The following is a 27,135-nucleotide window of genomic DNA, read 5'->3' as shown; positions in this document are numbered from 1 at the left end:
AACTTCAAAGATTTTGTAGATTGAATTCTAATATCTGTACAACTTTATGTCCCTTAAATATGTAGTAAGTCTACAATTTCACTTAAAAATGTTAGTTGTATACTTCACATATTGAAATGCACTCATTCTACACATCTTTCATTAATATTTCTTAGATATTCAAGGAGACATTATACTTTAATTTTTTCTGTATATTCATATAATAACTATTCTTGAACATTAAAGATCAGTTTGTTTTCATGATAATTTTAATTCAATCTTTGTTGGTATTTAAGTTTGTGAATTTCTTATTGTGCCTTATCAAACTCCAGTTGGATGAACCTTTGTATATCTATAGGTTTTACAAATAAATTATGATATCAGCAGATGATGGTGCTGTCCTAATGTCCTTCATTTATGGTCTTTATTTTTATATTCTGGTTTCTTAGTATACTTATTATCAATGTATTTATTTAATTTTCTATAGTAGATAATAAAGTTTATTATAGCTAAAAGGGAGAGCATAGCCAGAGACAGGGGCACCTTGGAGAGTCCAGAGTAAACATGGGCATTGTAGGGAGAAGAGTGCACAGAGAGCGGAGCCAGACTAAGAGGCCAGGAAGGGTAGGAAAAAACCAAAGGTGCAGCTGGTTGGGAGAAAGGCAGCCCTAATGGAGAATTTTAGCGTGTGTTAAGCAGAAGAGCGAGTTGAACCTATCATCCAGCCACGTGTTGAGTAGTACGGAAAGCTGTGCGGTAGATTTTTTTTTTGTTTTGTAGCCTATACTGGCCTGAAATTTCTGGTAATTTTACCTGCTCTAGTCCATGACATCTTGTGAGGGTGAATCTAAAATTAATGGCTGAACAATTAGTTTAGCTTCTGAAAACATGACAAAGAAGGTTTTAAAAAAATGTTTTTCAGATGTAGTACACTTTAAATAAATAGCTGGGATGATTCAGCGAGCACATCGTACCCTTGTCTGGGGTCTAATTTCTAATTGATTACCCTTGTTAACTGTAATCAGCTTATGTATCTGAAAATAAATCAAGAATCATGATGTGTGCATTAGAAAATATCAACAAAGCCCTAACTCTAACTAGGGATTAATAAAATTCCTCATGTGTTAGATTAACTCTTCAGCACTTGCAATTTTCTTTTAGTAGAATTTATGTACATATTTCAATGCTTTTGCATTTTTATTTTTTATTTATGTGTTTATATATGTATTGATTTAGTGTGTGTATGTTTACATATATTCATGTGCATAATGCTCTATTGTGTCAGTGGACATAAGAGAATGTGCTGAGGGAGTCAGTTCTCTTCCTCAGCCTATGAATCCCAGGGATCTACCTCAGACAAAAACCTTTACTCACTGATCAATCGGTCTGTCCGTCAATGTTTTCTAATATTGGAATGTTTCAGAATCACAATATTACATTTGGTGTTACTTGAGCAATATTTTGGTAGTTGCTAAATTTAGGAAATACAACTGTGCTTGTGTAATAAAAACTGACCATTCTGGTTTTTTATATGATTCAGGAGCCTCATAAAAATTATATTTAGGAATCAAAAGTATTGCCAAGGAGAAAAGTGGGCATTTTCTAAGCTAGGCTTGTATCTTTACGAGTAAGTAGGATGATTACAAAGGACTCATAATATTTGGTAAAAGGGAAGAGAGAAATTGGAAGATAAAATTTTCTTGTTTGATAATTTCAATAAATGTCAGTTGTTAATAATTTTCTGGAGTTTATAACCTGTGAAATTAAAAGTGAATTGAGTTAGGGAATTGGGAGCTGAACTGTTTAAAGATTTAGAAAAATACACTTATATTTTTATTTAAATATTTGTTGTTTTAAATTGTACTGATAAGAGGTCATTGTTTTCCTAATGCCATAAATAGACTGAAATAAAGCCAGATTCAAAATAGCCCAGCTGTTTGAGTATGAGGATAGAGCACTGGCCAAAATACTGCCTGAAGGTTATATCAAAGCTAAGTGACTATGAGAAATGTATTAATTTATACTTTTTATTCAACAATATGTCTAAGGAAATGATTTTCAAATATAAATTAAATAACAAGTCAATGTATATGCTATTATGTATTATATGAATTCTGTTTCATAAACCTATATTATAACATTTAAAATATACATTAATTTATGGTTTTTGTGTTTTTTGTTGTGTTTTTTTGTGTTTTTTTTGACAGCATAGAAGACCTTTATTACCTAAGCCTGGGTTCATTAAAGCTAGAAACTGTACTATTGTAAAAGACAATAAAAAGCCTTTAGGTATTTGCTTACTGCCTTTTCATTCAGGTATGTGCCTGCAGGCCTGGTGCCTGCAGAGTTAAAAAGAGGGAGGTATCTCTTGTAATTGGAGCTGTAGATGGTTGTGAGCTACCATGTGAATGCTGGGAACCTAACTCAGGACCTCAGACAAGACAACAAGTGTTCTTTACTGTTGAGCCACCTCTCCAGCTCCTCACATTTATATTATTAAAAGACAACTGTCCTCATTTCCCTCTGATTTCTGTCTTTAAAAATTAGCAAGTTTCCACACAATAATCCCCCCTTAATTCTCATGGGGTTTACATTAAATCTTAGCCTAGATAAAAGCTGTAAATACCTTTACAAACCAGGAGTTTGAAGGGTAGATACAATTTTGAATTGAGAAAACTTTATTTATGTTCCACTCATTGCCCACTGGTCCTACCTCCCACAGTTCTTCAACCAATTCCTCCTCCCCTTTGCCTCCTACAGGGTGTCAGCCCAGGCCCTTCCCTTTTCTCGGGCCTCAAGTCTCTTGAGGATTAAGCTCATCTTCTTCCACTGAGGGCAGACCAGGCAAACCTCTGCCCTGTGTTTGTCAGGGGCCTCTCACTTGCCCCTGTATGCTCCTGGGTGCCGACTCAGCCCCTCGGAGCTCCCTCTAATCTGGCTAAGTTGAGATTGCAGGTTTTCCTATAAGGTTGCTCTTTTCAGCTTCTTCCCAGACTTTAGTCCAATGGTTGGGTGTTATAAGTATCTGTCTCAGTCAGCCACTGGTTGGGCCTCTCTGAGGACTCCCACGCCAGGCTCCTCTCTGCAAGCACATCATAGCATCAGTAATAGCATCAGGCCTTGGTACCTCCCCTTGTAATGATCCCAAGTTGGGCAGGTCATTAGGATGCCTTCCTTCAGTCTCTTCTCCATCTTTTACTCTGCAGTTCTTTTAAACAGGAATAATTCTGGGTCAAAAGTTTTAATTGTGGTTTACGAACCCTGTCCCACAATTTAGTGCCTGCCTGTTTACGGGAGGTGAACTCTACAAGTTCCCTCTCCCCAGTGTTGGACATTTTGGCGAAGGTCAATGAGTCCTGAGAGTCTGTGACTTCCTGGGTCTCGGGTACTTTCTAGAGGTTCCCCCCACCCCCTGCCTACCACCCTCCAATGCTGCTTATTTCCATTCATTCTCTTGGCCTTCTGTGCTTCTCTCCTACACCTGCCATATCTGATCCTATTCCCCTTTCCCTCCCTCCTCCTGCCCCTCCCACCCAGATCCCTTCCTGACTCTGCCTCCTGTGATTATTTCCTCCCTCCTTTTAAATGTGATTGAAGCCTGCTCACTTGGGTCGTTCTTCTTGTTACACTTTTTAAGGAATGTGGGTTGTATCCTAGGTATTGTGGCTAATAGCCACTTTTCAGTGAGCATATACTATGCATGTTCTTTGGGGTCTGAGTTACCTCACTCAAGATGGTATCTTCTATTTCCATCCATTTGCCTGCAAAATTAATAATGTCCTTGTTTTTAATAGCTGAACAGTATTCCATTGTGTATTCCATGAACCACAGTTTCTGTATCCATTCTTTGGTTAAGGGACAGCTATATTGTTTCCACCTTCTGGGTATTATAAATAAGGCTGCTATGGATATGATGGAAGATGTCTCTTTGGTATGGTGGGGTATCTTTTGGGTATATGCTCAAGAGTGATAAAGCTGAGTTCCAAGTCAGCTGGGCTGTGTGGGTGTCCCAGCTGGCTTGAGTATTTGGGCTAGATTCTTACCTGTGTCTTTGGTTACTGTCGACCTCCTGAAAGGCATGCAGGCTATAGTGGTTGAACAGGTATTAAGCCACTGATTTAGCTTGGGTGGAGAAGTGGACATGAAAGTAATTTATATTTTTGTTTTTGTTTTTGTTTTTAATTTTAGTATTAGTTTTCTACTGCAGTGATACAAACCAGTTTACCTAGTCTTATGGTGCCGGAGTTATAAGAGTCTGTGATGAGAGAGATCAAAGCTCTCTTAACACCTACATGAAGCTAGAGCTATATACTGAGAGCTCTCATGTGTAATGTTGAACATAGAACATAGAACAGATCTCTAAACTCCCAAAACCTACCCACAGTAGTTTACTTCTTGTGGCAAGTCCATATTTTCTAAACTATCAAACAAGGCCACAAATTGGGGATCAAGTTTCTGACTGACCAAGACTATGGGGAATATCCTATCAACCCACCACCATTTTAAATATCATAAAGGACTTTCTCTAAATTATTGGTAGCAGCTTCTATTTAGTGGTAAGATATTGAGAAGTAGAACTGAGGTGCTAACCTTTCTTTACTACATATATTTTATTTACAAAATGGGATACTCACATGTGCCTTAAGAAAATGCATACTAAAGACATGATTATATAGTTGAAAATATAAATCTAAGCAATTGGCTATTCATCAACTTGACTTAAATAGTTGACATAAACAAATTTAAAGGAGGAGATATTTACTTTTTCTTATGAATCCTGAGGTCTCATTGTCAGCTGGCTCCACAGAAATGATCAAGTTGTGAGGGAAGATAGAGGCAGGAGCATGTGACATCAAAGGCTGTGTCTTGTCACAGACAGGAAGCTGAGAAGTCTGAGAATGGCAAACAGTGACAAGGAATAAAGTAGTCCCATCACTACCAGGGACTCTTACACCTACTTCCTCCAGCTAGGTCCAAATTCCTATTTTCTAACACTTGCATATCAATAATACCATCAGTATAAACCCACAAATAGCTCATTGATCATGTCAGGGCAATCATGATCAACCACTTCCCTATAAAGCTCATCTCTGAAAATTGCAATGGACTCATAAGGATTCAACCATGAGCCCTTTGATGGGATTCTTCAAGTGAAATCTGTAAAATATGGTCAAATAATAAAAATAAAATTGTTCAATATTGAAATGGAACATGTCTTATTAATTTTATTGTGTTTTCAGAGGGAAAACTCTACCACACTGCAAATTACTCATCTGTAATCTGTTTGATTGGTATAATCTCAATAAACACAAGCAGAAAAACATCATCAAATGCATACTCCACATATTTCCACTCACATTTACATTTTACAAAGTTTGCATAATTTCTGACATTTATCTGACCTCTAAAAATACATAATAAGATATTTGGCCTACCTTTCAGTTACCCTTAAAATTCTCAGATAAATATTTCCAAAGAAAATGGTGTAAAAATAGTATGAATAATGACATGTTGTACAGAAGACATTCCACTGTGATGAGTAACACTTATAATTTAAAGATGAAGCTTTTTTCTTTTTAGGAGGGGGACAACCAGTTTCTTGAACAAAAACATAAACATTAAATTATCTATCTGTAATGATTGAAGACCTCATCCACATGAGAAGTAGGGTATTGCCCGTTATATATACATTTGGCTTCATGAGTTGTGAGTTATTTTTTCATGCATTGTGAAATTCTCAGACGTTAAGGTTACCTGTCAGTGCTTGAGTGGATATATTCAGTCCCAAGACTTACCTAAATGGGGTTGATATGATGCTTTCTGTGGTTCTCAATATTTATCCAACAATAGTAACTGTCTTTACAGGTGATGGTAAACCACTTCTGATCAGTGGCTTTCTTCTTTTATTATGGAGACTGACAGGCTCTCCATGTGGCTAATGACAAGCTCTCTTAAGCAGAAGAAAATGGTGAGCAAGAGACAGGACAGTGCCAGAAAGAGATAAACCATCCTGCTGGATTCTGACCTAAAATAGATTTCTGAATAATTGGAAATAAATAAATTTGCTTCTTTTTTTATTTATTGATTGTTTATTTATTGATTAATGAAACCTAATTAACACATCTTATGAGTCAACAAAATTTTTTCCCATGTGGAAGTAAGAACCCAAAATTATTTAATACTGTTTTTCTTTTGGGAGCTTGTTTTTTATTAAGGAACAAAACCAATGTACTGTAAATCACTTTAGACTAGAGTAAAGGAACTTATCTATTTCTTGGACATAAAAGTCATTACTCAGGGGAGATCTCTCAGTTGTATTTCTGCTTATTTGTTGATTTTACATTTTGCCTGACTATGTATTAACCTACCTTATAATGTTCTGGATCTATAAAGGACTTTGTTCTAGAATAAATTTCCAGATATATTTTATGGGTAAAGAGACAAGGTCAATGGCAGACACCATTGCACTTTCTTCATTACTCTCCATTTTATACTTGAAATGGTGTTTCTCACTCAACATTTTGCTCTAGTTCTGGCTCTACCAGAGGGCCAGGGGGCTGTTGAGATTCATTTATTCTCACCTCCACAGCACTGTGGAACAAGCTCAGACTACATGTTTGGCTTTTTACGTGGATGCTGGGAATTTGGCTCAGGTCCTCATGCTTGTCTGTCTAACTTTTTACACACTGAGACATGCTTTCATCTTTTTTTCTTTCTTTCATCTTATGTTTATGACCATATCGAGAGTTGTCAAATTGTCAACTCTAGATATGAAAAGAAGAAACTTGATATTAGGTTGTTTTAAGATTAGCAAGTATTTGAAAGCTCCTTTGGAGGACTCTTCTTCAAGCTTAGATTCTGTCATAAATGAAAAGCTTTACTAATGTGGCATTGGATTGGTGGAGAGACCAATAAAATAGGAAAAATGTCAAAGCTGGACCATATGGTATAGCTAGCACTTTATGATAATTCTACAATATTGTCACTAAGGAGAGTTATTTAAAAATACCTTTATGGATATGATTTGACACCTGGGTCATTCACCTTGAATCTTTAATTGCAAGTTTAAGCAAAAGTAATGATGGCAGACACGACTCCTCCACATTTTATTAAATAAATTCTGCTTTCTAGTTTTATTTTTCAAAGTCTAGATAATTTATTTTCTTTTAAAAAGATTGATGCACTTTGAAACTAATGAGTTGTGCAGCAGGAACACAGCATCTCACTTATTTACCAGTGCCTAGGGAGATGTATGCTCTTGCCCTTAAAAACCAGTTAATTTTATAGGCAACCTATGCAGGCAAAAAAATTCATGTGTGCAGGTATTAAATGCAAACATCAAATTTATGACTTAGAAAGTGCTTTTGTATTGAATATTTAATTTTAATTCTAACTTTGTAAAACAAATATTATTATTACTATGAAAAATTTAGACAAAAGTTGAATGGGACTTAAAAGGGTTAGAGGAGTTGTCACAGCAAAGGTAGATTACTCTCAATTGTAGAAACACAATTTATACATACTGAAAAAATCAACAAAAATGTATTGATAAAATACCATAGAAAAGAAAGACATTTGTATCCAAGCCTGATATTCAGAGTTTGTTAACAAGGACCCACTACATGGTGAGAACAGACACCTTGCCTGAACCTATATCACCTGTACCACACTCAAAATTTATTGAGTTACAAGCCACCAGCATGTTCAGATAGAACGAGTATTTAACAAAAATTATATTACTTAAAATTCTAAGGAATTGTTTAAAAATTTAAAAATCTGCTTGAAAAACATCTGTGCTCATTTTAAAACATATTAATAAATAATTTTTAAAACAAAGAGCACATTAACACTTGACTTTGTTGCTACTATAACAATTATGTAGATAATGCAAGTTACTCCATCCAAGATGTTTTAAGCTTATATATATATATATATATATATATATATATATATATATATATATATATATATATATATATATATATATGATTGAGCTCTCAAAACTCAGTACAGCAATGGAGGAGTGTATCCTCTTCAAGTTAATTCATAAACACATCCTTTCATTTATCTATTTTGCAATAGAATCTAGAAACAAATTCCAGGTTTAAAGTCTTTCCTACAAGGCTTGTAATACACACAATTAATTTTTCTACAAAACTTAGCAGCAATTGAGTAAAAATTATATTATTGCAGATTTAAAATTAAAATATCTGCAGTATTGACATTACTGTATTCTAATTAAGACTTTATTTAGCAAGCTTCTATGTCATTAAAAGTCAAAGCATATGTACAATGTCATGTAAAGACAGCACACACACAAGCAGACACTACTACACAGATTAAAATCAGAACTCATAGAAAGTACTGTTCAGAAAAACTTTTCATTCCTGACATGTGCACTGCACTGATTCTTGACCCATTTTTTCATATAATCATTTTAACTTAAATCATCTGGTACTGAGAAAGCAAGCTTTGGTGTTGAACTTTAAAATAAGAAGAGCAGTAATTACCTGTCTGCTACTTACAGAAAAGGCAATCAATTTTTTCACCGACTGGATTAGACCTTTCCTGGAGATCTACCCAATGTTGGAGACAAAATGTAATAACACTAGAATATTCTTTTCACTAAGAGGAAGTGTTCTCAAATGATTGTTACTGAGGAATGGTTCCAACAACAATGAACTATCATCATTTAGTTATCACCATCCCTTTTCTAAGGAGTACGTACTCACAGTAGGGTAAATTAAGCTTAAGAATTTCTACCACAAGCAACTGAAACAGAAAATTGTCTTTGATTGTGTGACAAAACAACATATGTACATTTATTTGTGATATTTCATTTGATAGCTTATCTTATTGTTTATACAAAAGTGAACACTTTACTGTACTGAAAAATTCAAGTAATTTTAGTATTTTGTTTGAGTGGTTTTGCTATTGTTGTTGTTTGTTTCCAGAGACAAGATCTTGCTATGTAGTTGAGACTAGTATCATATTTATAGCAATGCTGCTCTTGCAGCTGCCTGAGAGCAGGAATTAAGGGAATGTTCCATAATGCCAAATTTTATTAGGAGTTAGTCATGTTTTGAGTTCTTGGTACCAAAAATTTACAATAAGTCAAACGGAGAAAAGTTCTATTACCATTTCAGAAGCTTGCATTTGAAGTCAGTTGGATTTGTGTCTGAGGCAAGGTAGAAAGAAAATTGTACAAATGGGAAATTGTGGCCCAAGCTGTGAAAGTTATCTGGGTCAAGAATCAGAGAGACATTATGGGCAAGCCCACCTGGCAGGCCTTCCCCCCTGCTCTGTTTCTGAACCCATATTTATGGTCGTTCCTTACCTCTCACCTACCCTATGACAAACCAATAGTCTCCAGAAATACTTCCCAAACATACTTACAAGTGTGTCACTATGATCTAGTATTTTTTCTCTCTTTTAAATTATTTAGCTTGACAATCCAGAATGGTAATTGCAACCATATTATAATTATTAGTAATGTTAATATTTTCCACACGATGAAATAAATAATACAATATTTGGCAAATTAATAAAACAATTATACAAAGTAATATCAGAGTTCATTTTGAAATTATTGGACTGATTTATTAGTTTACTTGGTAATATGAAAAAATAAATGCATTATGTTTAATGTTTGCAATTTTAGCCTATACTGATTCAAATGTATGAAGGAAATAAATAATTGTACAAAGTATAGAATAAAAAATACATACTTATAAAATCACAATAAATGTAGCAGACATGGGTGTGGGTTCAATAAGTGTTAATTTCAAAATATTAATTACAAAATGTTAATCTTCAAAAGAATAGAAATAACAAAATATAGAAGTGTTTCTGAAGTGAGAAATACGTTTGTCTTCTAAGCATAATGACCTTAATAATATAAAATGTGCCTGTTATAAATCATCATTAAAAAGGAAAACTCTAAAAGCAAATTTGTTGCCTGTTTGTCTCTACCTACATGCCTATATTCCAAACCTGCATTTCTGAAAGCATTTTCTAATGTACAATCTTGAATAATTCCCTTAATTTATAATGTAAGTTCTTTGTATATTTATGTCAGATTATTTGTATTCAATTTCAGATGGTTATATATTATAAAATACTTAATATAAAGTTAGTAATGAATTAAAATATTATTTATTAATAAGAAATATTAGGGCTGGAGAGATGGCTCAGCAGTTAAGAGCACTAGCTGTTCTTCCAGAGGTCCTGAGTTCAATTCCCAGCAACCATATGATGACTCACAACCCTCTATAAAGGGACCTGATTCCATCTTCTGGTGTGTCACATACATAAAATCAAAAATTAATCATTAAAAAAAGAACTATTCAATGATATACTTAGTAAGTTCTTTGAATTGTAATTTTATTGTTTATCTTTCAAATGAAGCATCATTAATATTTTTATGAATTTTAAGCAATGGGAAAATACTGTAATATATTGAGGTTTTATACTTGAGAATACATTTGTCAAAAAAAAAAAAAAGAAAATACATATGTCAGTCCTTACTTTTGCAAACCACATATTTAAAATTATATTAGTTGTAGTAAATTTGTGTTGTTTTGGAGGAACAAAGGTTTATAATCTACAGTCAATGTTAAAGCATTCTAAATGTTAAAGTTTTCTTTGATTAAATATGTTACTTTGTACTTAGACTCATATACTACCGATATAACATTTTAATGACGAAATATTTAAAATTCTAAAATTATAAGTATCCTTTTACGTTTTTCAGAGTGCCCTATCTATCTGTCTATCTATCTATCTATTTATTTATTTTTATATCACACCGCGGTTTCCTCCTTCCCTCACAAAGTCCGACCCCCATCTTTTTTCTCCTTCTCCTCTGTTTCAATATGAGCTAGTTAGTTTAAAAAAAAAACTGTATGAATAATTTATCACATGTTAAAATATGTAAAAAGTAACATTTGTAATTATAATATAATGCTGACATCCATTATATTTGCACAAAATAATTTTAATTTGTACCACAAAAAATAAATGGTAAAAGTTCTGAGTCTGACCTTAAATATGCAAACACCAGCTGCAGATCTCAGTTGGTTACAGCTTCTCTTGGCTTTGACATCTTACAAAATTTTAATTCCTCTGAGTCAGGCACTGAAGGAGATGCACACATGTTACCACCCACCATGAAGGAATCTCTACTCAAGGAGCTTTGGAAGGGGACAGTCAGTATGCAATACATAACTACATGAGCTAAGTAATTTTCAGCTAATACATAAATAAAATAATTTATTGCTCCATTATATAAGTTGTCCAAAGAAAATATCTCTGAAGAGATCATAGGAGAAATGATTAAAAAGACCTGCAAATGTAACAGAAATCACAAACACACTGATGAATAAATGGCTTCTCAGGTTTTAAGATTTTGGAAATTTTTTAAAGTTATCTTTCACTGAAAATTGACAAAATTTAATCAGTATTCTAAGAAAATCTAAAAATACTGTTCTTAATCAGAGAACAGAAGTATTAAGGGAAGCTTTCTTAAGTATACTTTTTGCATCCTTTCTAATTCTCAAAAGTTAAAAAGAATTAAAATAGAAAATAAAATTTGAACAATAGCACATTAAAACAAAGGTTGATCTTGTTATGAACTACAGATATTAGTAAAAAGAAATTTTATTATTATGAAATTTTGATACAAAATTTTCTTTTGAAATGTAGGGGATAATTTATGAAAATGTATCACTGTTATTATCTAAAGATTGTGTTAGGGTAATACAATATAGAGATTTAATCAAGATATGACTAAAACAACTAATTTTATGAAGCAATCAAGGCTGTACTTCACAAATAAGGCCAATTTCTAGAGCAAGTTACATGATACCTGAATTTAGGAATCATACAATTAACTGTCTAACACACAATATGTATTTAAACACACATAAATTATTTAAATGAAATTTTCTCATTTGATATCACAATACTCTTCCCAAGAGTCGAAGACATCTACAAAAACCCTAACAACAGGCTTTTTAACATCTCGACTATTTCATGGTTGTATAGAAGACATACCTCCCCAAGGAACAGCTTTCATACTAACAAAAAAATCTACCAAAGTTGAGGCACAATTGATAGTCTACTCAGCTATCACACCTATGAACCACAACAGCAACTAGCATGGTAGGATAATCCTAGAAGTGCAGTAATGGCACGCATTTTGGCAGCAAACAACAGCTCTCTATTTGGTCTTAAGTCCAGCTAAAAAGAGAGGGAAAATATCCCTGGTACCAGAAAACTAACCCAGAGTTGATGTAATTGATCTTGGAGGAGAGCTTAAAATTGTCATAATACAAAAACAACATAATCCCTCAACTAGCCCAGCATAATCATTAAATATATTCAAAATAACTGTCCTCATGCTCACAGACAAATATAATTCTCGCCCCTCATATTGCTCATAAAGGAAAATTCTTTTTGGAACAGAGAGAAAACAAACAACAAACAAATGACCAATATACAGATTTAAGGTGTCCAGCCCTAATGAAAACATCTACTTGATTTCTCCTCTTGGCTTTCTAAATTTCCTTTGCTATACAACACAGAAACACCTAACCACTGGGGCTTCTTACATCAAGACATTAATCAACACAGTACCAAATACTATGGGAAAACCTTACAGAATTATTTTCTCAATCAAGTTTTCCTTTTGCGAACATATCTAGGTTTGTGTCACATTGACCGAAACTAACGAGCTGAGATGATTTAAGTTTTATTCACTTCTCTCAAAAGACAATAAACAGAATCTAACTAAAATCCTGAATAATTAAATATATTTAAAAAGTGGATTAATATTATTAGAAATATTATTTTTGCCTTTCTGAAATAAGTCTTAAATATCTGTAGCATGTTAATAGTGAGAAAATGGTGTGAAAAGTAGGCAGAATTGATTTCAAACTTAAATCTGTCCTTATTGAGTTGTGTCTGAGTAATTTAGAATTTATACTTAAGTTAAACAAAGCTATAATAGGTATTTAATTAAAATATTTAAAAATACTGATGACTATATTTATAATTTTGTTTTAAAAACTGCTTATAAATACAGAAGTTATCAATTATATTTACATAACTTGTTTTATGAAGTAAGAAAATATTAAAAATATAGAAACAAATATTTCAGATTTTTGTTTCCATATTCTTGAAGAATCATATTTAAATAATTAACTCTAACTTCACAAGGTGAAGATGTATGCTTAAAGAATAAAATTTAAAAAAAAAACTCATTTTAAATTGCATACTAAAGATTGTATTTAAGCTACAGAAAATGTCTCCCTTGGTATAAGTAGTTGTATCTTTATTCACATTAATATGCAAAAATTAATTTATAGATTGTTTAGTAGGATCTAGTTTAATCAGTGAGAATGATTTCTGTTCTAGGGTTTTACGGATGGCAGAGTGCATGGCTCTCAGTGATAGAAAAATGGAAACAAAAGCAGTTCATTAAGCTATAATCAAGTCTACAAAATTTGAAATGTTGATGAAAATACATAAACTTAAGACTTTTTATATAAAAATTGTAATGAAAGTCTTCAAATGAAGTTAAAAATGCAACTGTGTCCATATATATGAAGAAAACTTTCATATATAAATGTATATATACATATATATGTATATATAAATTTTTTCCATGCCCCAACTCCTCCCCAATCCCAATTAATTTTCTGTTTTATATTTGTGGAATTCATTAATTTTTTAAAATATAAGTTATGTCTCAGCAAGTTGAGTATTAAATAAAAGAAATTCTATTAAAAAAAACTTAAAACTTTTTGTGGCACTCAACTATCCATAGAAATCCTTTAAAAACCTAAAATATTTATAAATGCAACTCAAATACAGCTGGGAACACAAAACCATATTTGGATAAATCATGGTCACAATATTTTCCTAATTTTGTAGCAATATTGTATTAAAGAGCCACAACTGATTAAAGGATTGTTAATACTTGAAAAAAAGAGTTAATTGCAACCAAATTGATCCAAACAAGTGATGAAAGTTTTGTAAGATGCACAATATGGCACCAGATTTCCCAAAGTAAATAATGTGATAGGTTAGGGAACATCAGCATTTAATTAAAAAAAATAAATAAAAAGCTGTAAATCTTGAATTATGTACACAATAAGTGACCTTCAAAATAAAACTTTCAAAAACAATATTTTTACAAATATAATATTATGTCATCAATCTTCCCTTCCTATTTCTCCCTCTCAATCCTCCCATATATCTCCATTACTCACCTTCAAATTCATGGTCTCTAGTTCTTCAATTGTTACATTTTTTTCTATCTCTCTATATCTATATATTTCTCTCTTATATACACACACACACATGCACATACATGCAAACACTCACACAAACTTCTACATGTATTAATACAAGCATGCTCAATTCATTCAATATTACTTGTATGTATGAGACAGTGGTTCCTAGAAATAACAGAAACTACACACATAAAATCTCACCAACAAGACCTGGGACAAGGAAGACACCAATAAAAATACTAATGTTGAAGAGTAAAACTCCTGATGTCTCAACCATAGACAAAAAAACTGCAGGCAACTAAGGACTACCAAAAGATAGAGAAATTGTCTTAATCAGAATGAACACAACAAATGCTTATCCAATACCAAATTTATTATCCCTGAAATTATAACTTTGGAAGACAGAATAAATGACATCATTACCACCAAACTAACTCAAAAAAGTCTTTCAAATAAGAGAAAAAAGCTTACCTATTAAAAATTTAGATTCTGGAAAGATATAACCATAAATGACATCTGTTCATACTAAATGAATTTCTTATTAAATAATTTCTAAGAGACAATTAAATACTAAAATAAGGCTTTGGTAAGATAATCATAATGTAAAATACATTATTTAATAACTTACATGTTAGTAAGTGTGCAATGGATACACACCATTCTACACTACATATTATATGGTTTTGACATGCTATTAGAATGCAAACTAAAATTTAAAGATATATTCAACATTCTCCAAAGGGCAACTAAAATAATAAAATCACAACTTGATTTTAGATAAATAAAAACATAAACCAAAAAGAAAATAAACTTAGTTCCTAAAATAATAATCAAAGAACAAAACAGTGGAAATTGAGAGAGAAAAAAATGTGGAGGACCGCAGATGTAAATCTAAGTGTATAATTTAAAAATTGGTATCATAATGTTCTATTGGATATACAAACATTTTTGCAAGCCATACAATTTTTTTGATTTGGGATTTTATTCATGATTACTATTATTTTATTATTGATGACAGTCTTTAAGCGACTTTAAAGAAAGTGCTCACATCTCTGGTAAGCATCAAAGAGACACAATGTTCTGATAAAATTATTCATCATTTTTCCTGTGTTCATTTTTCCCCTGTTTGTTTTCATAGATTAGGAAAATACATAGTGAATGAGTTAAATTGAAGAGGCTGAGAACTGGAAGCTTAGTCAGTCAGTCAGTCAGTTGGTTAGTTAGTTACTTTGTTTGTTTTAACATGACAGTATGAAATGATGTCACTAATCAGCGTTTTATCAGATTTGTCTAGCAGAATTCATGCTGTCATTCTTCCGTTCATGAAGCTTCTCAGGACAATATAGTTTTCCTTTCTTTTCTTTTTCTTTTTTTCATGGACAAAACTGTCATGGACTATAATTCATGTACTATACTTTTTTATCGTGATTTTTTTTTATTTTTTTATTTTCTACATTCTATGTTTACATTCCAAATGATTTTCCCTTTCCCGGTTCCCCCCTCTCCATAAGTTCCCTAAGCCCTCTTCCCTCGGTCCATTCTCCTATCAACCCCGTCCTACTTCTCTGTCCTGGTGCTACCCTACAATGCTGGAACAAGCCTTTTCAGGATCCTAGACTTCTCCTTCCTTCTTGGGAATCATTTGATATGTGAATTGTGTCTTGGGTATTCAGAGATTCTGAGTTAATATCCACTTATCAGTGACTGAATTCCATGAGTGTTCTTTTGTGACTGGGTTACCTCACTTAGGATGATATTTTCCAGATCCAACCATTTGCCTAAGAATTTCATGAATTCATTGTTTTGAATTGTTGAGTAGTATTCATTGTGTAAATATACCACATTTTCTGTATCCATTCCTCCATTGAGGGACATCTGGGTTCTTTCCAGCTTCTGGCTGTTATAAATAAGGCTGCTATGAACATAGTGGAGCATATGTCCTTATTGCATGCCGGGGAATCCTCTGGGTATATGCCCAGGAGAGCTATGGCAGGGTCCTCCGGAAGTGTTATGCCCAGTTTTCTGAGGAACTGCCAGAGTGATTTCCAGAGTGGTTGTACTAACTTGCATTCCCACCAGCAGTGGAGGAGTGTTCCTATTTCTCCACATCCTTGCCAACACCTACTGTCTCCTGAGTTCTTAATCTTAGCCATTCTAACTGGTGTAAGGTGAAATCTCAGTGTTGTTTTGATTTGCATTTTCCTAATGACTAGTGATGTTGAACATTTCTTAAGGTGCTTCTATTGTACAGCTCTAATAGTCACTGACTTATTAACTACTCTGTGTTTATGGCCTGATAAACCTGTGGATATAAAAATGAACAGAGAAAATCACATCACTGTACATTCAGTCTAGAAGCTGATTAACTTAAACATTATGAATAGTGATGGGACCACTGTTTGTATCCCTTATGCCTGTAGAAGTAGCCATTAGCTCCAAGCGTGGTGTTTTTTCTTTCCTTTTTAAATAAAACCTTAATGTAACTTCTTCAGGTAGACTTATTCTACATGAAGACCCAGCTATACCAGTCTTGAGGATATATCCAAAAGATGCTCTACCATGCCACAAGGTCATATGCTCCACTATGTTCATAGTGGCCTTATTGGTGATAGCCAGAAGCTGGAAACAGCTCAGATGTCCCCCAAATGAAAAATTAATTCAAAAACTTGTTCATTCACACAATGAAAAGCTATTCAGCTATTAAGACGGAGGACATTGTGAGTTTTGCAGGCAAATGGATGGAACTAGAAAATATCATCCTGAGTGAGATAAATCAGACCCAAAAGACATGCTTGGTATGTAGTCACCAAGTGGATATTAGCCAAAATGTACAGAATACTCAGGATACAATCCACAGATCTCAAGAAAAAGTTAACAGGACAAAGAGTACAAGTGGGAATGTTTCAGTCCCACCTAGGAGGGAAAAGGAAGCAATCACAGGGGCAGAGGGAAAGAGGGATCTTGGTAGGAGACAGGAGGGAAAAAAGGAAACATATTTAGGTATTGGGGAAGGGACAGGAGAGAAGACCCGAGGGCCAGCAGAATGAATGGAAATATGCAACCTCTTGGTTTCAGAGGTAAGGGGACCCTGTAGAATGTGCCAGAGACCTGGGAATTGAGAGACACTCAGGACTCAAAGAGAGGGACCTTAGATGAAATGCCCGAAGGTGGAGAGAGTAAACTTCTAGAGTCCACCTCCAGTAGAAAGACAGGGTATCAACTAAAGGGAAGGAGTTGCCATCCCATAGTCAAACTTTTGGACCCAGAATTGTACTCCTCCACCTCCTCACCAACTCCCAAATCACCTCTCTAGCATCCCCCTATGCTACAAAATCAAATCTCCACAGGACAAAGGGCTTTCCCTTGCATTGATATAAATAAGGCCATCCTCTGCTACATATGTATGTATCTAAAGTCATGGATCCTTCCATGTGTATTCTTTGGTTGGTGATTTAGTCTCTGGGAACTCTGAATAGACTGGTTAGTTGATATTGTTTTCCCTATGGGGTTGCAATCCCCTTCAGCTCCATTGGTCCTTCCCTTAGCTTTTCCATCGGGGTCCCCATACTCAGTCCAATTGTTGGCTGTATCTGCATCTGTATTGGTCAGATGCTGGTAGTAAATCTCAGGGAAAAGCCATACCAGGCACCTGTCAGCAAGTGCTTCTTGGCATCAGCAATAGTGCAGGGGTTTGGTGTTGGTAGGTGGGATGGATTCCTGGGTACCATGGTATCTGGACGGCCTTTACTTCAGTCTCTGTTCCATTTTTATTCTGTCTTACCTTTGGACAGGAACAATTCTGGGCTAAAAATTATGAGATAGGTGGGTGGCCCCATCCATCAACGAAGGAAAGTGGTTATCAGCTGGAGGTAGTCTCTACAGGTTCTCTCTCCCTTTTGTTGGGTGTTTCAGCTAAAGTCATCCCCTTTGGGTCCTGGGAGCCTGGGACTTTGCTTCCCTGGAGTCTGGGACTTCCTTGTGTATGTTCTCAGTTCCCCATCTTCCACTGCTACATACCTTTATTGGATTTCCTGATCTTCTTTACTTCTCTTCAGTCCCTTCCAATAATCCTGTCCCCCACCTTTACCCTTCCTCCCCCCTCTCCCTTCGAGGTCGCTCTGTAAGGCATAGGACACTGCTGTCAAGATAAAAAGGCAAACAACAGACTGTAAAAAGATCTTTAACAATCCCATAGAGAGCTAATATCTAATATATACAAAGACATCAAGAAGTTTGACATCAGAGAAAAAAAATAACCCTATTAAAAAGTGGAGTACAGAGCTAAACAAAGACTTCACAACTGAGCAATCTCGAATGTCTGAGAAGCACTTAAAGAAATGTTCAACATCCTTAGTCATGAGAGAAACGAAAATCTAAATGACCATGAGATTTCATCTCACACTAATTACAATGACAAATGAAAAACTAAGGTGAAAGCAGATGATGGTGAGGATATGGGGAAAGAGGAACACTTCTCCATTGCTGGTGGAACTGCAAGCTGGTAAAACCATTTTGGAAATCAATACAGTGGTTCTTCAGAAAAACGAAAATAGTTCTACTTGAAGACCAAGTTATACTGCTTCTGAGCACATACTCAAAAGATGCTCTAACATATGACAAGAACACATTCTCCACTGTGTTCATAACAGCCTTATTTATAATAGCCAGAAACTGGAAACAGCCCTGATGCCCCTCAACAGAAAATGGGTACAGAAAATGTGGTGCATTCACACAATGGAGTAATATTCAGCTATTAAAAACAATGAATTCATGAACTTCACAGGCAAATGGATAGAACTTGAAAATATCATCCTGAGTAACATAACCCAGACACAAATGAACACACATGATATGTACTCACTGATAAGTGTATATTAGGCCAAAATCTCAGAAAACCCATGATACAATCTACTAACCATATGAAGATTAAGAAAGAAGACCAAAGTGTGGATATTTCAATCCTACATAGAAGGAGAGAAACAAAATAATAAGACAAGCAGTCTTAACTAAGCCAGACCCCTGACATCTCTCAGACACTGAGCCATGCACCAGGCAGCACAGAGAAGCTGGACAGAGGAACCCAAAACATATACAGCAGAGTACTCCCTGGTCTGGTCTCAGGGGGAGAAAGTGAGCCTAACCCTGGAGAGACATGAGTCCCCAGGGAGTGAGGAGACACAGTGGGGTGGGGCTGTCCTCTTGGAGGCAGAGGGGAGGGGGAAGGGGATGAGGAGTTGTGAGAGGGCAGACCCAGAGGGAGATAAAGACTGGAGTGTAAAAAAATAAAAGTAATTAAAGAAACCCTTAAAGTTTCCTTTACTTCTTCATTTATGTGTGTTATGGGAGTTAGTTCTCTCCCTTTACCCTTTGTGTCATGGGGAATCCACATATGAATCTATCTTTCATCCTGTTTCTCACTTACCAAGCTTTACCACATCAAAAAAAACCTCTGTAGTATTGCTTGAGGTCAGGGATACTGATTCCCCCAGATTTCCTTTTGTTGCTGAGAATAGTTTTAGCTATCCTGGGTTTTTTGTTGTTCCAGATGAATTTGATAATTGCTCTTTCTAGCTCTGTGAAGAATTGAGTTGGGATTTTGATGGGTATTGCATTGAATCTGTATAGTGCTTTAGGCAAAATGGCCATTTTAACTATATTGATTCTGCCGATCCATGAGCATGGGAGGTTTTCCCATTTTTTGAGGTCTTCTTCCATTTCCTTCTTCAGAGTCTTGAAGTTCTTGTCATACAGATCTTTCACATGTTTGGTAAGAGTCACCCCAAGATACTTTATACTGTTTGTGGCTATTGTGAAGGGGGTCATTTCCCTAATTTCTTTCTCAGCCTGCTTATCCTTTGAGTATAGGAAGGCCACTGATTTGCTTGAGTTGACTTTATAACCTGCCACTTTGCTGAAGTTGTTTATCAGCTGTAGGAGTTCTCTAGTGGAGTTCTTTGGGTCACTTAGGTAGACGATCATGTCGTCTGCAAATAATGATAGTTTGACTTCTTCCTTTCCAATTTGTATCCCTTTGACCTCCTTATGTTGTCGAATTGCCCGAGCTAGTACCTCAAGTACAATATTGAAAAGATAAGGAGAAAGGGGGCAGCCTTGTCTGGTCCCTGATTTCAGTGGGATTGCTTCAAGTTTCTCTCCATTTAGTTTGATGCTGGCTACCGGTTTGCTGTATATTGCTTTTACTATGTTTAGGTATGGGCCTTGAATTCCTGTTCTCTCCAAGACTTTAAGCATGAAGGGATGCTGAATTTTGTCAAATGCTTTTTCAGCATCCAATGAAATGACCATGTGGTTTTGTTCTTTGAGTTTGTTTATGTAGTGGATTGTATTGATGGATTTCCGTATATTGAACCAACCCTGCATTCCTGGGATAAAGCCTACTTGATCATGGTGGATGATCGTTTTGATGTGTTCTTGGATTCGGTTGGCAAGAATTTTATTGAGTATTTTTGCATCGATGTTCATAAGGGAAATTGGTCTGAAGTTCTCTTTCTTTGTTGGATCTTTGTGTGGCTTTGGTATCAGCGTAATTGTGGCTTCGTAGAAGGAATTGGGTAGTGTTCCTTCTGTTTCTATTTTGTGGAATAGTTTGAAGAGTATTGGTGTTAACTCTTCTTTGAAGGTCTGGTAGAATTCTGCACTGAAGCCATCTGGTCCTGTGCTTTTTTTGGTTGGAAGACTTTCTATGACTCCTTCTATTTCTTTAGGCATTATGGGACTGTTTAGATGGTCTAGTTGGTCCTGATTTAATTTTGGTATTTGGTATCTGTCAAGGAAATTGTCCATTTCCTCCAGATTCTCCAGTTGTGTTGAGTATAGGCTCTTGTAGTAGGATCTGATGACAGAGCAATAGTGTTAAAAACTGCATGGTATTGGTACAGTGACAGACAGGAGGATCAATGGAACAGGATTGAAGATCCAGAAATGAACCCACACACCTATGGCCACTTGATCCTCGACAAAGAGGCTGAAAACATCCAATGGAAAAAAGATAGCCTTTTCAACAAATGGTGCTGGTTCAACTGGAGGTCAGCATGCAGAAGAATGCGAATTGATCCATCCTTGTCTCCTTGTACTAAGCTCAAATCCAAATGGATCAAGGACCTCCACATAAAGCCAGACACTCTGAAGCTAATAGAAAAAAAACTGGGGAAGACCCTTGAGGACATCGGTACAGGGAGAAAGTTTCTGAACAGAACACCAATAGCGTATGCTCTAAGAGCAAGAATTGACAAATGGGACCTCATAAAATTACAAAGTTTCTGTAAGGCAAAGGACACCATCAAGAGGACAAATCGGCAACCAACAAATTGGGAAAAGATCTTCACCAATCCTACATCAGATAGAGGGCTAATATCCAATATATATAAAGAACTCAAGAAGTTAGACTCCAGAAAACCAAACAACCCTATTAAAAAATGGGGTACAGAGTTAAACAAAGAATTCTCACCTGAAGAACTTCGGATGGCGGAGAAGCATCTTAAAAAATGCTCAACTTCATTAGTCATTAGGGAAATGCAAATCAAAACAACCCTAAGATTTCATCTTACACCAGTCAGAATGGCTAAGATTAAAAATTCAGGAGACAGCAGGTGTTGGAGAGGGTGTGGAGAAAGAGGAACACTCCTCCACTGCTGGTGGGGTTGCAAATTGGTACAACCACTCTGGAAATCAGTCTGGCGGTTCCTCCGAAAACTGGGCTCCTTACTTCCAGAAGATCCTGCTATACCACTCCTGGGCATATACCCAGAAGACTCCCCACCATGTAATAAGGATACATGTTCTACTATGTTCATAGCAGCCCTATTTGTAATTGCCAGATGCTGGAAAGAACCCAGGTATCCCTCAACAGAAGAGTGGATGCAAAAAATGTGGTATATCTACACAATGGAGTACTATTCAGCCATTAGAAACAATGAATTCATGAAATTCTTAGGCAAATGGATGGAGCTAGAGAATATCATACTAAGTGAGGTAACCCAGACTCAAAAGGTGAATCATGGTATGCACTCACTAATAAGTGGATATTAACCTAGAAAACTGGAATACCCAAAACATAATCCACACATCAAATGAGGTACAAGAAGAAAGGAGGAGTGGCCCCTGGTTCTGGAAAGACTCAGTGAAACAGTATTCAGCAAAACCAGAACGGGGAAGTGGGAAGGGGTGGGTGGGAGGACAGGGGAAGAGAAGGGGGCTTGCGGGACTTTCGGGGAGTGGGGGGGCTAGAAAAGGGGAAATCATTTGAAATGTAAATAAATTATATCGAATAATAATAAAAAAAAAAAGAAAAAAAAAAAAAGACCAAAAAAAAAAAAAAAAAAAAAAAAAAAAACCTCGAATTGTTATTTAGGTTTCAGAAAACAACTGAATAAGTCGAAGACCAAGTTCCTGTTCTTCTCTATTTGACCCCTCTTTTTAAAAATTGTCTTGTGCTCACAGGAACAATGTTGAATTGCAAGACACACATTTGTCTTACAAGTGCATAATAAGAGATTCTTTGCAATATGTCTTTCTATCTGATTATATAAAGAGCTTTATTTTCAAATTTATTCATTTTGTTTTTAAAATTTTATTTCTTTTTACTTAATTGATATTTTTTACCTAGTTTATTTTGGTGATGTTCCCTGCCCCAGATCTTCCCAGATCTTCCCTCTCTCCTCACCCACCCCAGCTAAATTTTTTCATCTTATTCAAACAAATTAACTCAACATTAACAAGAAACAAAAGTGAGAACAAACAAACAAACAAAAAGTGAACAAACAAAAAACCAGAAAACCCTATGAAAAAGAAAATCAAAACAGGCAAAAAAAAATCTCTAAGATAAAAAAAGGTAAATAAAGCAACATGAAAGAAAAGCCCCCTTGTTTCCTCTCCTAACATAAAATGGAGCCCTTTTTTTGTGTGTCTACCAACTTCTCCTTCCAAAGGATCCTTGGAATGGAGCCTTCTATGGAGATGACCAATATATACCTGATAACTCTTATTGGAGAGGACCCCTTTCTCAGAATTTATCAATAACTTTGTTTCTTGGTTAGGAGTAGAACTATATGTCTACTTCCACTTCGAGTACTGGGACCTCATCTGACTTGAACCTGTGAAAGTCTTGTGCATATTGCCTCAATCTTTGTGAGGTCCTAAGTGCATCAGTTCTCTTGTGTCTTGAAACAAATGCTTGCCTTCAGTCAAATACTTCCTCTGTTACTGATATTCTGTACTGACTCTTCTTGGATGTCAAATTGACTATATCTTGAATTAACTAAAATACAAATGACTGCGCACACTTGTAGGGATTTCTTTTTAAATCATTTAAAGGGGAAAGACTCACTTCAAATTATTATCTTTGAGGTGAGAAGATAAGAATTTAATCCAGATCTTTTGAGGTTGAAAGATTCACCTTTATTCTGGACCTCAGTTTGTGCTGTGTGTATTGGTTGTAAGTATACAAACAAATTATAATTAAAGTAGTGAAATTTGATAAAATAAGTTGCATTTTAGAAACACAAACATGAACAAAAAACATGACAAAAATTATAAGTAGGAAGGAAAGTTTATTCAATAAGAATAAAGACTATGAGAAATATAAGTAACAGAAGACAAAAGCATAGGGTATGTTTTGAAAAATTAATTCAACCTGAGAATTTTAAGGATGTAACTAACTAAATTCTACTAAATGTTAGATTGAGAAGATGACAGTTGAATATTTCTTTGCAGATATAAATAAAGGATTGCTGTTCTTGTAGAGTGTAGCTTATCTAAATATTTAAATTTATACATAATATTTTAGGAAAATATAAAATAATAATGAAACTACCCTTTTTAACTGATTAGTGACTAAAACAAATATTCATAATTCCAAATTATATACTAGAGAAATTATGTCGCTGAGTTAGCCAAATGAGATAACAATAACAACTCTATAGTATAGGTTTTATTGAAATTTTTAGGTAAATGGATGGAACTAGAACACATCATACTGAGTGAGGAAATGCAGACCTAGAAAGAAAGAAAGAAAGAAAGAAAGAAAGAAAGAAAGAAAGAAAGAAAGAAAGAAAGAAAGAAAGAAAGAAAGAAAGAAAGAAAGAAAGAAAGAAAGAAAGAAAGAAAAGGAAGGAAGGAAGCATACACAAAACCAAAGACTTTATATGCATATGTTGATCACATTGTTGATTCTTTTGATCTTTATGCTAAACTTGGTGCAGCTGTAGAACACAGAAAACTACAAAAAGAGAATTGATTGGAACAAGGAAAATAGATTGTAAAGGAAGGGAAACAGTAAAATACATGTAATACATAAGGGAAAATTGGTAATAATGGCGAGTAAGATTAAGAGGTAAGAAGAATGGAATGGTTGAACTCATGAGGACTTTGGGACCAGGATGACTACCACTAAAAATGCTTGAAAAAGCCATATGAAAATATAATTTATAAGCTTCATATATACATGATTTAAAAATTTCTTTTTATTACTCTTGATTCAACTTGATTCAAAATTGTGAATTTTATTTTCTCTTGCATTTTTAAATGTACATATTGATAATAACTACTTGCAAACTATATAAAGATCCTACTACCATTGAGGATATATTCAGATTCTGCCTTCTAACCTCCTCTACCTTCATTTTCCTAGTTACCATCATCTCATTGGTATTACTCAGTTACTATTTGAGTGTTTCTTATCCTTCTGCTAGTGTGAATCTATAAATAGGTGAATAATATTGATTCTAAGCACATCTGTGACCTTAAGTCAAGTATGTACTCAGGAAAATTCCTAGAAAATTAGTTGATTTTTAAGGCTATTATTAAAAATTGAATGTGCAATTTTGTGGCTATTTTTTCTGTATACAACTTTTATATTGTTTATAACAAAATGGAATGTAACATCAATTATCAATAGAACAATTATATACAATACAAAAAATGATCTACACATTTCTCTCTAAATCTACCTGAGAACTAAAATACATAAGATTGAAAGCATTTTTCTCAAACATATATCATCCACAGTTTTCATTAACTTATAGAAAATTTTCATGTATTTGTTGCAGTTAGTAAATTTCATTTAAATGTCTCTAAAGTTTAGTATTTTTAATTTTCATTAGCCTTTGTATAAATTAGTATTTCTGCTGAAAAGCAAAAGTTACATGCATGAATGTTTCCGCTCTTACAGTGCTCACCCCCACACACTGATAACACATGATCTTTAGGATTCAGAAGTGTGGGAGTTTTCAGTTGTATATACTTTGATGCTTGTATGGTATCTTCTAAATTAACATCTTCTATTAGATAGTAACAGCAAGGTCTTGGCCCTTGTGCAACTAAACAGAAACACTTCAAAGATCATCATTCTCATCATTCCTTGTATGCAGTTGTCCAGAGAGCTCATCAGAAGTGATGGTTACAAGAACTGTTCTATGAGATTCTTGAGATTCTGCCTCTTAGATAGGGGTCCTATCAGTTTCACTTCTGCAGATATCAATTTAGTTAGAGAAATTACTGCTGATATAGGCTTAGAAAATATTGACTGTCTCAATCCACACAAAATATGCAGAGAAAGCAGAGCCTACAGGATGCATATGGTAATATCGGTAAGAATTAGATCTAACCACCACTTCAAATCCACTGGCCCATGATTAAGGTAAATAAATAGTGTTGCAGAATTCATATGTCTTCTTGTAACTCCTATATGATCAGATTTGAATTCCATCTTCATATCAACTGGAGATGGCCTAGATAGGGATGAAACCAAATATTTGGAGAAAGGTTGAGGCCTTCTCTAACTATTTTAAGGCAGATTGTCTGAGAACTATCAAATTTCAGTTTTTATTTCTTTGTTTATCTGTTTAATTTCATTTGATTTTGAGGTAGAATATCACTATATAGCACTATCTGGCCTGGAACTGTTTCTATTGACCCTATTTACCTCAAACATGGAGTCACTCTCCTACCCCTAAATTCTAAGTGTTGGGATTTCAGCCATGTAACATTCCATCCACATTAGCTTAATTTCAATAAACCCCGCTTCTATATGACTATTTCCCTGGAAGTCCCATTATTGCTGCCTGTTTCAATATTCAAGTTTTAATATATTTTGCATCAGTCTATCATTATATTCTGTATAACATATCTCTAATCCAGATTAATTTATCTCTAATCCGGATTAAGTTTGCTTATGTTACTTCTTGCTTTTCAGAAGTTTGTTCCTGATTTTGAATATCAGTTGTGGGGTTTCCTACTATAACAAGGTTCTAATACATTAATATGTTCAAGCAATATTAACAGAGTCATCAATGAACATAGAAGATCAGTTAAGGGAAGTTTCATCATATCTAGCTTTTAACATGCACATAAGAAATGTGCTGTACTACAGTTTTGTTTATACAAATACTACACAAATACAATATAACACACACACATAATACATATTATATATATGCATATGTATATGTGTACACATATACAATTCCCCAGTATTTTAGTCACAAATTGTATACACAAAGAAACCCAAAATGTTTCGGGAATAGATTTCTAAATAAAGTCTGATTGGTAGCCTCTGGTATAGCTACTCATGCTGTCTTTTGATATTTTTGCTCCTTACTTACTATATATACAAAATTGTTTTCTTCACTGGGCTATCATTCAAGAGTACTCAGGGAAATAGAATGTGTGTTATGCTGTTAGCTTGTCAGCTAGCTAAGGAAACAAGATAATACAACTTCTGAAATGATGCATTTTATTAAAAAATTCCTTCGCATAATATTTCTTAAAATTATAAATTATTTATAAAATACCTTTGTGTTACATTCTACACTGAAAATCTGTTAAGATGATTTCTACAAAG

The sequence above is a fragment of the Apodemus sylvaticus genome, chromosome 3 (genome assembly GCF_947179515.1).
Source record: "Apodemus sylvaticus chromosome 3, mApoSyl1.1, whole genome shotgun sequence".
Classification (NCBI taxonomy): Eukaryota; Metazoa; Chordata; class Mammalia; order Rodentia; family Muridae; genus Apodemus; species Apodemus sylvaticus.
Note: the sequence above shows the minus strand (reverse complement) of the source record.